Here is a 16,277-nt window from a genome sequence, read left to right on the forward strand (position 1 = left end):
AATTGCTGTGCACAGCTTTGTCTAAGCCTTTTAAGACAGTCTCCAAGATTCCACAACACAGGTAGCAAAAGATCAGCTTTCAGACTCCTTTTTTAATTCCCAACACAATAGTTGCACGTTTTGTGGCTGACTGGACTTACCTGTGTTTGCCAATATCTTTGAGACATGGACAGAGGTAAGGAGATAGGACACAATACACACACAAAAATTTTCCTCTTCTGTACTTGACAAAAAGAATTCCAGCTGATGAAATTCAAATCTAGAGGGTTGCTATCTTTCTGTTACTTTTTTTAAAAATTAAAAATCCATGATTACCTTCCCTTTCTCAACTCCCAAATTTCATCTTTTCCAGGACCTACCAGTCCAGTGCAGCTTACAATGGGTGACCAAAAACCCCAGGCACACGTTGCCTTCTCATATTTGGAAATTTCTGTGTTCCTTAGAGTCAAGCCTTGTAAGATGGCTGGGGTGAATAAGGTTAAATCACAAACTACCAAGAATACATGTCATTCAGCTTAAATGCTAGTAAATTTCCATTTGTGTTGATTAGCTTAAAAAATTAACATGACCTGTCACAGTCAAGCCTATTAGGATCATATGCTTTTCCAAAGTCTTGAATGTTACACTGCAATAAAACAAACAACTCCCTGCTCACCCCCCCACCAAGAGCCTGCCAAAGGAATAGAGGTTCATTTAACATTTATAATCAATGCAACTATCATAGCAAAAAAATACCTTGTATTGCCCAGATTACTTGCAGACCAACAGAACCTGCAATGTAAGCAAAAAAAAAAGTCTGCACAATTAGTAACTGAATACGTATATATATATATATACACAGACACAAACAGAATATTCTTTTGTAACTAGTATGTGTGCTTTCTGATAGTGTAAACAAAGGTATAAAAGCAACTGAGCAGTTAAGTATTTCCTTCTTCATGTCCTGAAAAACATTCAGAAAGTACAGCAAGTAACATGCTGACATTAAATATACATACATATACATTTACATACTTATAAACAGGCTGAGCTAATTACCCAGTCTTTGTAGGCTGGCAGTGAATGGCCTCCCTTTCTGAGAGCTGGTGAAAGTTTTAGCAAACTGCTTTGGTTTTCATTCTGTAATATGTTTGAAAATATTACGGTATTATGTAAATGTCTTGAGTTGCCCCTATCTTAAATGGAAAAAAATAATGCCCTCCCTCCAAAAAGGGCAAGAACAAAGCATCATGTCTATGCATCCTATATTTTTTCCTGGCCTAGAGAAGTCCTAATCACAGAAGAAAACCACTCTCCACTGGGTCCTGGGTGAGTACAGATGAGAAGAGGTGAAGATCTCAAAAAACAAGGAAAGCCTACTCTTCCTATCCCAAAGAGCTCATGTTCCAGTTACATCTTCCATAAAGTGGGCTTATTTTAATGTTCCTTGATTCTTTTCTTTTTTTTTTTTTAGATTAAACCATGTGTGAGTTCAATCTGTGTGTAAGAAATGAAACTTTCCAAGTTTCAAGCAAATATGAAGATCATAAGAATTCTAAACATAACATTCAAAGCAATGTATTCATATCAGTCCCTTTAAGACATCTACAGTATTTAACTTCCACTTTCTAATTTTAGCAATGACAGTATTAAAAAAAAAATAAAAATAAAAAGAACTTTTCTGAACCTAAAATTGTAGCACCAGAAATAAAAGCCTCTCTACTGACGGAAATTGAGTTGCCTACAGCATGACTCATTATGACCTCAAATTAGTGATCACATATTACCTATACAGGAGACTGTTTATTATCATCTAAAACAAGATACTTGGTGCCTGATTTATTTCAGATTACACAGCAATACAGAGAATGGCTAAAGTCTTTTCAAGATATACAGTGAAATATAAAATTCAGCAAAGAACTAAAACTGCTATAAAACAAATTATATGACATCTTCTGATAAAAAATGTAAGTGCCAGGGTCTGTCTTAATACAGTAAATTCAATGTATGTGGTCCAACATTTGTACTTTCACCTCCCTGTGCAGGACCAAGGGAAACATCTCCTAAAACATGTTGTTTGCAGAATGTAATACAGATACCACACACACAAAAAAACCCCAACAAAAAACAAAAAAGCACATTCATGAGTTAGAGTTAGGCCATGGAAAAGAGAACTATTCTCTAGAACATTCATTGCAAAATACAGAGTAGTAAATCCAAAGTGTTTAATATGTGATAAATATTATTACATTGGTGGGGAGTGGGGGATGTGGGGGTGTGGGGGGGAATCTAGCCATTGTATCATTTCCAGGCAATTTTAAGTTAACAGTACAGTTATCATCTTTACCAGATTCGTCAGTTTTAAGCAAGAAGACCAAAGAGTAAAGAGAGAATATAAGGACCTTAGTGGTGTCACAGTGCCAGGATTCTAGATAAAAACAGGCTTTGCAGAGGTAATTATGACTTTCCCATAGACTATGTCCATTGTGTTATTTAAATCTCTTATTCTTCACCTAGGCAATAAAAAGACACATGGTATATGAGGCAGACCAAAAGAGTGCCAGCAAAGATTTATAGTCCTCGCAAGTCCATGGATTGCACTGGGTTGTTTTGAAGCTCATTTACAGAATTATTCCACTCTCCTTTAGAGGGCAGGACAGAAAACAAACTGTTGACTGTATGCTTGTTGTCAGTGTTGCCTTGTAGTGTAATTTTAGGAATACTCATACCTCAGTCCTATAAATTATTAGCTAATACACAGTATATTCATGTGCACACACATACCCACATACACGTCATCCAAGGCAATTGTGATTTACTGCTCAAAGTCAATTTCTGAATGCATGCAAAATGTATACATACAGACAGAGCCAGAAGGATTTTCAATGAGCTTAGTAACACAGTACAGTACGTATCCAATAGGAAGAGAATGAATCATAAATCTCATAATGTGTACTTGTGGAAGTTATGAAAGTAATTTTCTCATGTAGTCCCGATCAGAAACATACAGGCAAAGAAAATGAAAGCTTCTGGAAAGAAAAAGCCTCATGTAAGTGACACTTCATTGAACAGTCAGTGGGAAAACACAACTCTACAACATCTGCTTCAGCTCTACAAATAAAATTAATTTAAATTAAGTACATAAATAACTTGCTATGTACATATCAACGTAATCAATAAGCAACAGACTCCTAATCACAACTGCCATTAAGATTTGTAGTGAAAGATAAGAATAAAGAGATAATTGCAATCAGAAAACATGCTGAGTAGAAATAAATTACAGTGGATTTTAAACAGTGTTGAAGAAAAGAAACGTTCAGCAGAAGTTTGCTGTAGCATATGAAAAGCCACCAAAACAAGAGGCCAAAATGCATCTTCTCCTTATCCCTGATCACTGCTTTTCTAAAGCATGAAACTCAATTCCTTTTCCCTTGCTGACTTTGTTTATAGCTTGAAACAAATGTACACCTAAGCCTACCATCAGCTTCAGATAGAGTCTCTGAAAGAGAAAAAAATCTAAAGACTTGTAAGACTTTTTTTATGCCATGCTACCTTATCATCACTTGTAGTTCTGTCCTAGAGTATGTGTCTTCTTATAATTTTTCAAGCTTTTTTTTCTTGCACGCAACTTCCCTATTCACTCTTTTCCTCTATTTTTGCTTTTGAGCGAGCTTTCTGCACTCCATAAGAACATCCCTGTTGCTTGTTTCTTTTCATCTTCTTTCCACCCAAAGTCCCCTGTGTCAATTCCCTTTAGGTTTTGATACTCCTTTTTCTCTCTTCTCTCCATATTCTGCTCAGATTTATGCCTCTAGTTTCTAGCTGAAAAGTGGTGAAAAATGTTCCTACCCTTCCCCAAAGTCAACTTTCCCTTCCTTTCCTCTTCTGGTATTTCTCTTTCACTTCTGTGATAGAGTGTAGACTTGTGGTATTCTTAAAGGGTATTCTGTAGCAGAAATTAATCATGTATGGAAAAAAGGAAAATGGGAAAGAACCTCAAATTTCAGGAGACACAGTATTATTCCTAACTGGTTGCCAGTGTTTGTTTGTCTTCCTCCTGTTTTCTACCCTGATTCAATCTTTGGTGAGTAAATCAATTGCCACTTTTCTTTTCCTCCTGTCAGTCTCTCATCTTACTGCTGATTTCTTCTCTCTCTGGCCTCCTATCTCCTTCCTGCTCTAGACAATTCTATGTTTCTTCTGTATTAACCTTAGTTTTCCTCTATTCTGACAAATTATCATCCACATCTTTAGTTTCCTGTATCTCAGAAATTACAAGGTTGTCACTGGTGTTACTTAATTTACTGTTTTTCTTAATGGTCATGACTGTCTTTTCTTGAATTCCTTCTCTACCTTGTCCTTCACTAGGATAGAAATTGAATTGAAAGACAGAATTGAAAGACAGTGATGGAAATGAACCTTTGCCACTAGTCAACCTTTCTTAACAACAGGGAAAGTGAGTAGCCTTCCACTTCCTCCCCAGCCCAGCCCATATTCAGGTTTCCTCAGTTTCCTCCTCTTGTGTAACAGCAATACAGGAAGGCTATTTTAAGTATATGGCTTATTCAGAATTATATATATCTCAATACCAAGATTATATTACACAGAGATAGTTCTTTTCCCAGTTGAGTACATTTCCTGAAATTATAGGCCTCATGGAAATAGTAAACCTTTATTTCAACAAAGTAGTTCTGTTGTACAGAAGGTACCTCAAATGTCAATGGAACGTTCTTTACGTACCCTAAATTCTTAAAACAGCTCAGGGAATTCTGATTCCAAGAGAAAACAGGATAGGTTCCTCTAATGAATTCTGCTTGAAAAGATAGTGACTTGAGACATAAACAATTGGGGTGAAATTCTTCCCTTGATGACTTATCACTCAGGGACACTAATGACTTCAGTAGAAAACATGGCTGAGCATCCTAGGATACAATTTGCTTCCTACTGTTTTTGTGTTTACTGAGACTGAAGATTACTCTAGGGGAGATACTGTATGTGCAACAGAGAAAGCAATTATGTCTGAAAAAGCTGTTGATGGATCAATAATAAATAAGCAAAGAATTGCACGCATATTCAAATAAAGACCTTAAGCTAACATAAATATATACATACGTGGTTCAACAGTGTAAAAACTATAGCATATATGCTAGAATCAATCCATATGCTATCATCACTAACATAGCATCTGCTAGAAACTTTAATGCTCCCAGCAGCTTGCAACATGTTTGTAGTTCCTGAACACCAAATCTCAGATTTAGGAAAGACACAAGCTGTGACACTGAGTCAAGAAGTGTCAGACAGACATAATGAAGAGAAGGAAACACTTTTAGCAGACTGAATACATCACCATAGTCTTGATATGAGGGTATGGCCCCTAAATATCACTTGATGCAAATGAACAACACATTTTGATTTTCTTTTCCCTCACAGGAAAAAAATTGTGTTGTAAATTAGTAAAAGTTTCTTCATTTATGAATGAAGTAAATACCCTCACTAATTTCTGTCAACATAAAATATAAGTATTTGTAAATTGCACCCATATAACTTCTGTAACTGTATGCATAAATGAAAATCTAAAATTTAACAGCTATAGATGGAGTCTCTGCCAGCTAAAGCATTTAATAATATGAAAACTCAAACACACTAAACAGTTCCTCATTAAAAACAAACAAACAAAAAAATGAAACCAATCTGTGCCAATCTACCCCACTGCCCAACCAATAACAAAAAAAACCCACGAAGTGTAATGAAAGGCTTTCTCAGTCCAGTGAGAAGCAAGTGTATTCCAAAGCTCCTAATCTGTATGTGCATATATAAAAAGCCTAGAGGTGACTTAAAGAAGAACAAGAGAAGAGAGGGAGACAGAAAAATGGACCAAAATGTAAAATGTGAATGCCACAATTATTTACGATGTTACATCATCCAAGACAAATATAGACTCTTACTCAGTATATGTTATGAAAGTAGATGTGATTTCCCTGAAATTTTGTATTAACCTAAAAAGTCAAGAAATGTACTGGCAAAATCTTATTTCTGTGCTCAAAAATTTAAATTTTTCCACAAATTCTGTGTTTAGACTTTGCAAGCTAGCTTTAAATAACTTTATTTGGTAAATTACAATTTTTAATTTTAATAATAAAGATATATTATACATATATAATATGCACCAAACTTATATTATGCATACATAATATGCACAAGTATATAACAGAACGTCATGGGAGTTTTTAGCTTTCTTTTAGCTTTGTTTTACCTTAGGTAACCTTCAATGAGTGGGAAATGATAATAAATCAGTACTTTTGCTCACTTGGTCCAGAATTTTTATTCCAACATCTGTCAAGCATTATCCCTCAAATAAATTTTTAAAATTGTTTGCAATCAGTCATAGAGTAAGAATTTCCGATGGTGTATGAGGAGAGAGACTTCTTTCTCCAGAAGTCCCAAAGCACATTCCAGAGAAATGCAGCATTAACAGCAGCATCAGAAGAGAGATTTTGCTGTGTGGAATTGAGAGATCACATATTAAGGAAGCAGAGTGAGAGACAGATACATAATAGGTAACCATGGATATTCAAAATTGTCATGAAGTAATATATAATTATGAGATGAATATAAGATACTACACTTAAGCTCCTTTTCTTCAATCAGGAAAATCTGGCCTACCAACGGAACTCTCATTAGGAATCCTACATATCCTTTTTATGCTAGTGTTATTTTGTGCCATACACATGCCCTAAATAGTAGTTCTTAGAATGTATATGGGCCATTATTAGTCTGAGAAGGAGAGTCTTTTCAGATAAGTGGGTCAGTATAACCCTGTTCTACCAGGCTGCTGTGCACAGTGTATACCCTTCTGTTTTGGCACTGCAGTAGTGTTATAAATATCCTCCTGCTGCTGATGCTCACTAGTAATGAAAAGTGAAATCACTGAGGAATCAAGTTTTTACATCTCTTTTCCCACCTCGTATGTCAGTAAACACAAAACCTTAGTACACTGCGTTGGGGGCAGGTGCTGGCACTGAGGGGCTGCAGGGAAGCAGAGATTCCCCTGCAGCCAGCAGAGGAGCTCACACAGAAGCAGGTTTTCTGGTGTGTGAGGCACAAATTCTGCAGCAGGGGAAAAGTGTGAGGAGGAAGGAGTGGCAGAGAGGAACTGTTATGAACTGACTGCAACATCCATTCCCCATCCGCCTGTGCCCCTCACGGGGGAGTAGGTAGAGGAGCCAGAAATTAAGCTGAGTTTGGTAAGAAGGAGGGAGTGAGGGGGGAGGTCTTTTTAGATTTGTCTTTGTTTCTCACCATCTCTCTCTTTTTCAAATTGACTATAAGTTAAATTAATTTTCCCCAAGTTTACTCTGTGCTGCCCTTGAATGTAATTGGTAAGTGACCTGCCTGTCCTTGTCCCGACCCACAAGCTTTTCCATCTTAATTTCTCCCCTTGCCCTGTTGAGAAGGGGAAGTAAGAGAGTGGTTGAGTGGGGATCTGGCAGCTGGGCAAGGTCAGCCCACCACATACGTGTTCAATGCATGTGGGTGCATTATATGGATTTCATCAATACATCTTTCATAAGAAACAACGTATTTCAAGACTGGGAGAACTTGTAAGTGTGAGCTGCCCACCAAATCTTAACCTTTTTTTTTTTGGTAAACTCTCCTAAAACATCACATTTCATGCTTAAAATGGCTCTGTCAGAAAGTGAAAAAAAGATGATGCCAGGTTACAGCTTTCAATCAGACCATATCTATAGAAAAACAAAATTAAGTCCTTCATTAGATAAGAGCATGCAATTCAAACTGTAATGAATAAACTGTTACCTACTGAAGAACAGTTATTGAAGAACATCTGTACTTACAACTTGCTTTTGATCCAAAAGGGAATTGTCTCTTACTCCCACACTGCCAAATTGCACACCTTTAAATGTACATATGTGTGCTGAAGTATATGATGCTGGAGCATTTCTAAGATGACCACTTTTGCTTAAGTCACGAAATGCTTTAAAAACAACCAAACAAACCCAAATCACTGAAAGATAAAAACTAATACAAAGCATCTGTTATGGGTATGGAATAAAATTAACAAATAATACTAAGCCAGAAATATCACAAAATACTGTTGAACAATAGCAATACTAAAAAAAGCCTGAAGCCCAAATATTTACTCTAAAAGAAGAGAAAGAAGCAGGTTCAATGTGTAAGTACTAGTATAAATACTGCTTACTAAGCTGCTGGGCAATGGTTGTCACGCTCAGAATCTTCCAATCAAATAATAGCACATTAGAAGAGAAAAGTATATTGAAGAAAAATGAAACCACAGATTGAGCGGTGCTTTACAGGAGAATGAGCAAAACAAAAGGCTAACTGAAGATGAGCTTTCATTACTAGTTAAAAATCTTCAGTCATGTCCAGTTATCTCTCCATCAGGCCAAATCTGACTGTCAAATATTATGTATTTATCTTCTTTTAAATCACTGAAGGATCCTGAAATCAGCAGCACCAATACAGCAAAAAAGTGTTTGGATTTTCAAAGTGATTAAGGCAATTGGTTGATTTATACAACAGAATTTTTATCTTCAGGATCCCTGGATACCCTCTGAACTTCAGACTAGTTTTCATGTAAGCAATACATTTTATTGAGTGGGGAGCAATATGTATAAATCTCTGTCTCAATTTCACCTGCTAGAGAAAGAAAAGGATGAACCCTCATGCTTAATTCTTCCAAAAGACTTTTAAAAATATTTCATTTTTAAACAAATGGATGTCTGATTAGGGATGATAAGAATATTTTATTCAGGAAACTTATGAACAGATAACACTGTTCATCACTTGGCAGCAAGGCAAAATTAACATAGTGAAGACTCACTGTATTAAGCAGAGGGACATTTGCAATAATTTTGGTATTTCATTTGGCTGTAACCACTTTTGAAATCTTTACTGCCAGAGGACTTCCAAAACTTAAGTTTGGTTGGGGTCTTTTGTAAAGAAGATGGCTTTGGGTTTATTTTTGTTGGAAAGCTTGCAGAACAATTTTGTGTTTGGGGTTTTTTTTTATAAAAAATAGTCATGATTTTAATTCTTCTGTAGACATAGCTACTTTACTTTCTTGATGTTTTCACCACCCTGTCACTGAAATGAGTGTGAACACCCTGTGTAATTACAATGAATGATTAAGTCCCTAACTCTTCATGGTCTTTCTAGTTAGGGAATAGGAAGAAGTATGTATATTAAAAAAAATAAAAAATAAAAAATTTTATAGACCAAAGTACTGTTTACTAATGAAATTTACATTGTAACACAAAAACATAAAAAAAGGAAACCCAAGAAAAAACTAACACTGAATCATCCTTTAATTTGCTTAATTTTTATTAACATGCTAACAATAATATCAGTGTTTTTTATGTTGGCAATGCTTTAATCCTCTAACCAAGCTGCTTACACGTGCAAGGAGTGTTACAGGTTTACTGTATTAGATATAGTTTCTAATACGTTTGCTTTTAGGTAATCTATTCAACAAATTAGTACTGATTTCTGTCTAAAGGATAGATAATTTTATGCTGTGCTTTAAGCATGAAAAATATAGGTCTTACTGGTTGTTTTTCTTCCCTAATGATCCTAATCATTAACTCAAAATATAATTCTTTGTTACATGGGTGCTGTAGAAGTATATGGGAAATTTAATGGGAAATTTGAAGTGAAGTTTAAAGCATTGCATGTGTTCTAATGTAAATTAACTGGAGGAAATAAGAAAAAAATCCAGTCACACTAAAAAAGAAATCAAAATAAATAAGGAATAATGAATTAGTGCCTACTCTATACTCATATTACTTCCCTATCAATTTACAGTAAAAGGAAAACATCTACTATTGCTCCTCTAGACAATTATTTTGCTAAATATAAAAATGATCAATGCATAATAGTGTTGCTCAAGGAGTTTGATTGTTCAAGGCACTATTTTAACTGTAATAAATGTTCATTGAAGAGAATCAAGTGCAAATTTTAGGTCTACATCCTTAAAAATTTAAATGAATGGATTCTGAGGACAATTTCTTTCAAAGCATAGTGAACTTCAGAACAAAAACTGGAGTTTTGAAGAACACATAGGGCAATATAGTGATGTACAAATATTTGAATATAAGATTATCACTTTAGCAGTGTTATACTTTTTTAGAGTAATTCTACTAAGTACTATGGAGAACTGCTATACTGCCATTAGAAATGTGGGTTTTAAGGTTCTTGACATAGTCTAGGGTATATGAAATGATAAATTACTATAGATCTGATTATATTCTCATTATATTGCTTCTTTTAAAAATGGAAATGTAGCGATCAGTTCTCTGTATTGTGAAATCTTACAGCATGAAATTACAATTCATTTCTTGCAGAAAGGGTTGGATGTGCATTCATATTAAATACAACAGTATAATTTGACAGATTTTACTTAGTTGCTTTTTCAGTCTGTGATAATGTAAATTGTAAATCATTATGCCTTAGGATCCTGCAGCAAATAATATTGCATATATGTCCATAAAATGAGAATGATATTCTAGGACCTATTGAAGTTATAAACATTCTTTTAAACAGAGTTAAGTTCTGAGACAAATAACCCAACTTTCAGTGCATGACAAACATCTACAATAACACTCATTTGCATATGATCATGCAAGCCGCAGTTGGGACCCAAAATTTTTAATAAAAGATATCCAGATTTTAATTTTACTGTAGACATAGCTGATTATTATTTTTAAATATACCCAGCCCTTTGGACTTCCAGAAGGTTAAAATTACTGGGGTAGGGTAGGAATTTTAAGTCACTGGCGAAACTGGTTTGACACTGTTAGTCCTTGCTACTTCAATTATTTTCTTGATTACAAGTACTATGAACAGGGAATGTAAAACCCTAGAAACTTATTGCTTTAACTGTGTATGTCATTCAGCACCAGAAAAATACAGAAATGGAATGGATGATGCACAAGAGTAAAACAGCAACTTCACTGTGAGAGAAGCAGAAAACTTATTTAGGGAAAATGCAGGTTCAAAGGAATCTTATTGACAGTACCTCAGTCAAAACTTGGACGTGTGTTTTGCAATACTAGTGGTAGTATCTCAGGTATAATCCTGGATTCACTAAAGCTCTTTTGGCGAGTAATGTGAAAACTTATGTTACCTGTTACATTAAAGATTTTTACCATATTCTGATTATGCAAATTCTGGGTGTCCTGGTGAACAGTAAGCTAAACATGAATCCACAATGCACCCTTGCAACCATGATGGGAAACTGTGTCCTGGGTCACATTAACAAGATTACAGACAACTTATTAAGGGATGTGATAATGCTGTTTTATTAAGCACTTCACAGAACTGCAGACCGACTGGGGCTGGTTGGCACCTCTGGAGATTGTCTAGTGCAACTCCCTGCTCATAACAGGGTTAGTTACAGCAAGTTGCACACAGTGTGTTCCAGGTGAGTTTTAATATCTCAGGATGGAGACTCCACAGCCTCTCTTGGCAACGTCTGCCAGTTTTTGACAACCTTCACAGGAAAAAGTATGTTTCTTATCTTCAAATGGAATTTCAAATCTTTCAGGTTTTGCTCACTGCTTCTTGTCCTTTTCACTGGGCACCACTGAGAAGAGTCTGGCTCAATCTTATTTACACAGTCCCACTCAGGTACTTAAACACATGGATAAGATCTCTCCTGAGATTTTTCTTGTCCAGACTGAACAGTCCCAGCTCTCTCAGCCTCTCTTCATATGTCAGATGCTCCCATCCATTAATGATTTACTAGTCCATAGCTGGAATATTCTGCACAGTTTTGGTGCTACAGTTTAAGAGAGACTTCGAAATATCTAAGAGAGTCAAGCAGCTAATGAGGTGCTTCAGAGATTGGAGAATGTGACATCTGAAGACATAGGCTTTGTTAACCCTGAAGAAGAGGCGGCCCTGATGGGACTCTAACTACAGTCATCCGGTACCTAGACAGTAGTTATGGAGAAAATGAAGGTACTTTCTTTGCATAGAAACATGGTGGCAAGGGTTCACAAACACAAGAAAAAAAAATCTTACTTGGAAGAGCAATTAAGCATTGGAATAGGTTGCACAGAAAGGTGGTGGAATCTCCCTTCACAGGAAAATTTCATGAAGTGGCTTGACAAGGCTCTAAATAACCTAATCTGAGGCTCTGATTTCAACTGGAGGTTTGACTAAATGGTCTCCAGATGTCTCTTACAAGCTAGACTTTTCTGTGATTCTATAAATCCATTCGAAAATTTCTTCCTATGGTTATTCAAATGATAGATGTGAACTTAATGAGTTGCATTTGCTACCTATACTCACAGAGAACAGATTCCTTCTCTGCAGCTGCCCCAATTGATATGAAATGACTTTCATTATCTGCTCTGGTACTAACAGTGCTGATTATTTTTATGTTTACAAAGCACTTCTCATTAGAAACTATATAAATAATTGTCTGCAATTTCACAAAAAAAAAAAAAAAGGGTTAAACATTTTTTTATTTCACATATATTCCTTAGGATCTTTGGAGGGAAGAATAATTCTAGTCAACACAGTTCAGTTGTTCTACAAAAACAGAATAAGTGGATTGAGTATTTTTTTATTTATATGAAAACATTCAGGTGATCCGAATCTGAAAGTGTGCTCAAGCAAGCCAGGCTAAAGGACATTAAAACTAGTCTGTATGGCATGGACATGACTTTTCTCAGTCTTGTTTAATTACCTAGAATTGGATACTTTCTAATTTTGGAACAAAAAGTCCTGTCATAATCAAAGATTGTATCAATTTTAGCAGAAAATTGTTTGGCAAACTTATTGCCCACTTAATCTTACATTTCATTTTTGTCATGCTGTTAAACTGGCCAGATCTATTACAAAGACATTTATTTAGCTTTGTTATTGAAAACTTTATTTTGTGACTTGCGTAGTTTTCAAAGTACAGTTATTGCTTTAGTTATTGTATCAGGCATTTTTCAACACAAAATTACATGAAGATTTGCAACCTCAAGTAGTCAGCTGTTGTTAAGAATAAACTTCAGAAAAGAGAGTTGGAAGGAGATTGGGCACTCCTCTGGTCTGGAACACCAACGAAGTGAGTATATCTATTGGTTTACATAGATTTTCTTTTTTTATTCGTTATTGTATGATGGATATAGAGACATGGTTTTTGTGCAATTAAGTCAGCAAGCAATTGTTGACATCTATTTTACACTTTTCAGTACCATTCAGAAATACTAACTTGGGTCTTGAAGTCAGCAAGATGGCATCTAAATGGTGTCACATCAGTTAATAAGTCTTTCTTTATTGTCCATCTTTTGTAAAGTTTGCACAATAAGTCAAAATTCATAGAGCTGGTAGGGCAAAAGCTGTTATACACAGCACATTTAGAGAAAATTATTATTCTATGGATGGGCTTTGAAGCCATTAATTTTGGGGAGGAGGAAGGCTTTTTTGAGAAGCTGAATTCTTCAGATGAAGTTCAGGTATCTTTTGAATAGAATAGAATAGAATAGAATAGAACAGAACAGAACAGAACAGAACAGAACAGAATAGACTATTTCAGTTTGAAGGGACCTACAATGATCATCTAGTCCAACTGCCTGACCAATTCAGGGCTGAACAAAAGTTAAAGCATGTTATTAAGGGCATTGTCCAAATGCCTTTTAAGCACTGACAGGCATGGGGCATTCTTAAGTTTGTAGGAGATGAGATAACTTCTTGCTACAAGTACACAGTGAGCCAACTAGGAAAGATGCCCTCCTAGACTTCCTAATTTTTATGAAGTTAAGATATTAATTAATTTACAGTATTTACAGACAGATATGCACTTCTGAAAATTCACCCTTCTGCTGAGGATCAGTAAACCTAATGAAGTATCAAGATGTGACAAAACTGATACAATTGCAGAAAATTATCAAATTCCAAACTGGACAGAAATTTAAAGGAGAATTATATTTATATTCATACACAGGAGTCTGCTAAATGGATATTCCATTTCTAAAGTTGTCATTCATTAGGAAAGAAAATTCATAAACCAAAACAGACTTTCTAAAAAAAATAAATTCAGATTTAAATTCAGCTTTTCAGGAATAGGCAGAATAATTAAAAGATTTGTAAACAAATCTGCCCTATCTATTTGGACCTTCCTGAGTCAGTCTTTTCTTTTAGTCTCTCTTTCCAGCTAATTGGTTTACAATGCCTTCCTGGACTGAACAAATACTAGAAAATCCATTTTGTGTCTGTAGGAAACTCTACTTATCATCAGCTCAACAGCATTACTGTTCACTCACTGTTACTCTCAGACGACGCTATTATTTTTACGGATTCCCCCTTTACTGGATGTTAACATATTTTCATGCCCTATGCTATTTTCCAGGACCTTTCTTCCCTCCTTCCCACAAAATACACATCACTCTATGGAAGGCACAATCTTCCATAGATGCACATGGAGCTCCTGAGAAAGATCAGACTAGAAAATGCAACATACCTGTGGAAGCAGGGACTGGTGACCCAGGAAGAACATAGAGACACTGTCCAAGCAAGCAGGGATGGGGTTAGTAAAGCTACAGCCCACCTAGAGTGGCATCTGTTAAGGGATGTGAAGGGACAGATGGTTTCCACAGGTACATCAGAAGCAGAAGGAAGACAAAGCAAAATGCAGGCCCACTGCTGAACAAGAGAAGGGACCTGATGACAAAGGACACTGAAAAGACTGAAACACATGATGCCTTCTTTGTCTTGATCTCTAAGGGCAAGATTCAGGTACCTGAGACCAGCAGGGAAGTCTGGAGGAAGAAAGTTGTGTACACTCAGTTGCATAGTAAGAACCAGGTTAGGGATCATTTAAACAAATGAGTCATACCCAAGTTCATGTCACCTGATGGGTTGCACCCACCAGTGCTGAAGAGTTGGTTTATGTCATCACCAGACCCCACTGAATTTATCTTGAGAGCCTGTGTTGACTGGGGGAGGTTTCTGAAGACTGCAAGAATGTAAAGATCGCTCCTCTGTTCAAGAACAGAAAGGAGGAGTATTTGGGGAACTATGGGCCAGTCAGCCTTTCCTTGATCCCTGGGAAAGCGATAGAGGAAATCCTTGTGGAAACCATTGCCAAACATGAGGGACACAAAGGCATTTAGGACTACTTGTCATGGATATATGAAGGGGAAATCATACTTAACTAAATTCATAGTTTTCTATGATGAGGTGACTAGAATGGTTAACAAGTAAAGAGCAGTGAATGTTGCTTCTGAATTTAGCAAAGCTTTCATCACTGTCTCCCCTACCATCCTTATAGGCCAACAGGTGAAGTATGGACTAGAAAAATAGACAATAAGGCAGATCAAAAACTGGTTGCACTACTAGGCTACAAGGACTGTGATCAGCTGCACAAAGCCCAACTGCAGGCCACTTACTCCTGCTGTATCCCAGAGGTCAATACTGCCTAACTGGGTCCAACGCTATTCAACATGCTCATTAATTACCCGGATAATGGACAGAGTGGACCTTCAGCAAGTTTGCAAAGGATACTAAAGTGGAACAATTAGCTGATACACCAGATAGGTGTGCTGCCATTTAGAGGGACCTGGACAGGTTGGAGCAATGGCCAAAGTAATGTCTTGATGTTCAACAAAGGGAAATGATAAAACCTGCCCTTGTGGAGGAATAACTGCATGCAGCAGCAGCCAGCTGGAGGCCAGCTGTCTGAAAAGCAGCTCAACAGAAAAGGAAGGTCCTTGTGGTCCTGGTGGACAATAAGTTGACTATGACCCAGAAATGCACACTTGCAGCAAAGAAGCCTAGCAGCTTCCCAGGCTGCATTACGAACAGCATTGTTGGCAGGTCAAGGGAGGTGATCCTTCATCTCTGCTCAGCACAGGTGACACACATCTGTTTGCTGTGTCCTATGCTAGGCTCCCCAGTACAAGAGAGACATGGACATACTACAGCAAGTTTAGTAAAGGGCCAGAAAGATGATGAAAGGACTGGAGCATATGTCATGTGAGAAGAGGCTGGGAGAGCTGGCAGTGTTTAGCCTAGACAAGAGAGGTCCCATGGGGCAATTTATCCATCTGTATAAACACCTGATGAGGCGAGCCAAGAAGACAGACCTAGTACTTCTAGTGGTGCCCGGTGAAAAAACAAAAGGCAACAAGCCAAACAGAAAGAGGGGAAATTCCATTAAATATAAGAGAAATCTTTTTTACTATGATGGTAGGGTCATACCCTGAAATATCACATGCCTCTCAACATCAGGAAACCCTTTTTTACGGTGAGGGTGACCAAGCACT

General features: G+C 36.6%; 1 protein-coding gene across 21 annotated transcripts in view; it reads right to left on the bottom strand.

The window, feature by feature from the left end:
• The window catches only part of PTPRD (protein tyrosine phosphatase receptor type D), a 1,298,969-nt gene that overhangs the window by 703,100 nt on the left and 579,592 nt on the right, over positions 1–16,277 (bottom strand). For all 21 annotated transcript variants that reach the window (XM_069776173.1, XM_069776170.1, XM_069776168.1 and 18 more), the window contains one exon: positions 736–771. The gene's annotated coding sequence lies outside the window, so the exon portion shown is untranslated. The remainder of the gene's footprint in view (positions 1–735; positions 772–16,277) is intronic.

The sequence above is a fragment of the Haliaeetus albicilla genome, chromosome Z, assembly GCF_947461875.1.
Source record: "Haliaeetus albicilla chromosome Z, bHalAlb1.1, whole genome shotgun sequence".
Taxonomy (NCBI): domain Eukaryota; kingdom Metazoa; phylum Chordata; class Aves; order Accipitriformes; family Accipitridae; genus Haliaeetus; species Haliaeetus albicilla.